General features: G+C 30.6%; 1 long non-coding RNA gene across 1 annotated transcript; it reads left to right on the top strand.

Moving 5' to 3' along the window:
* The first annotated feature begins 379 nt into the window (after positions 1–379).
* Positions 380–938, top strand: LOC132050898 (uncharacterized). The gene is made up of 2 exons (XR_009413516.1): positions 380–414; positions 672–938. It is a non-coding gene; the product is annotated as an uncharacterized LOC132050898 (long non-coding RNA).
* The last annotated feature ends 436 nt before the right edge of the window (positions 939–1,374 follow it).

The raw sequence follows: 1,374 nt of genomic DNA, 5'->3' as shown, positions 1-1,374 counted from the left end.
TGTGTTTGGCCATAGTTTTTTAAATTGTAGTTGGTGAAATGTAGTTGTAAAAAAGTGAATTTTTTTTGAAAAATAAGTTTTTCTTGTTTTTGGTATTCCGGAATACAACTTCAAGTTGTATTCCGAATGTTTATGGCCAAACGCCCAAAAGTAAAAAAAGTGAAAAAAACAGCGGAAAAAAGTGAATAATTTTTATGGCCAAACGGCTACTAAGGTGCCGTTTGGCCATAAATACCAAAAACAAATTCACTTTTTTTTGGAATTTTTGAAGTTGAACAGATTTGGCCATAGTTTTTAATGGCGAAATGTAGTGTAAAAAAGTGAAAAAATTTTGAAAACAAATTTTTCTTGTTTTGGTATTCGAATACAACCCTCGAGCTTGTATTTCGAATATTTATGGCCAAACGCCCAAAAGTAAAAAAAACTAAAAAATTCTAAAACAAATTCAAACGGCTACTTTTTGGAATTTAAATACCAAAATAAAGTTTACTTTTTCGAATTTTTTGTTTTTGTTTCGTATTTTTTAAAAAATTTAGTTTTTGGTGAAATGTAATGTAATAAAGTTAAAATTTTTTGAAAAACAAGTTTTTCTTGTTTTTGGTATTCCAGAAAATATTCAGAATACAACTCCGGAGTTGCATTCCGAATATTTATGATCAAACGCCTAAAAGTAAAAAAAGTGAATAATTTTTATGGCCAAACGGCTACTAAGTGTAGATTCAATTCTCACTGTCATTTTCTAGCTGTCTTTAGTACTGTTGGTGTTTTGACTATTGACTTGATAGCTGTTGTCTCTTGATAACTGACTTTCATCTTTTATCACTAAATATATTTATTTCTTGATACGGTGAAGTTCTTGCTTTTACTGCAGAAGGGATCTTTCTATCCGGTTTTAGATTTCCCAAGCTAACATGGAATTATTGAAGACCTATTGAATATATGTTTTTTCTTAACGGTGTAAAAAAATATTTGTATCGTCCGTCAGGGCGGAGCTAGGGGACTCCCATCCAAATTCTTTTTATTGGAAAAGGGAAAAGGGTGGCTGCACATCTTTACTTTTTTCTTCCTGAAAAATTTCAAATTTGTACGAAAATTATCCCTAAAATAACTCGAAATCACATTTAAACCTCGTTATATGGTTAGGACCTAACTAAATAATAACCCATAAGATCCCTTTATTCTCCCAATTCCCTCAAACTTTATGTGCGGGTTATTATTTACAGATATTGATTAATTTATTATTTTGGAGGATAACTTCCGTGTGTGATATTTGAAAACATTGGCGATGTGAGGTATTTTTGACCCAAAATTTTCTATGATATATTCCAAAGTAGTGGCATATTTTGACCCTTTTCCCATTGGAAAATTACACTG

Source organism: Lycium ferocissimum, chromosome 3 (assembly GCF_029784015.1).
Source record: "Lycium ferocissimum isolate CSIRO_LF1 chromosome 3, AGI_CSIRO_Lferr_CH_V1, whole genome shotgun sequence".
Lineage (NCBI taxonomy): Eukaryota > Viridiplantae > Streptophyta > Magnoliopsida > Solanales > Solanaceae > Lycium > Lycium ferocissimum.
Note: the sequence above shows the minus strand (reverse complement) of the source record. Positions and strands in the feature narration are given on the sequence as shown.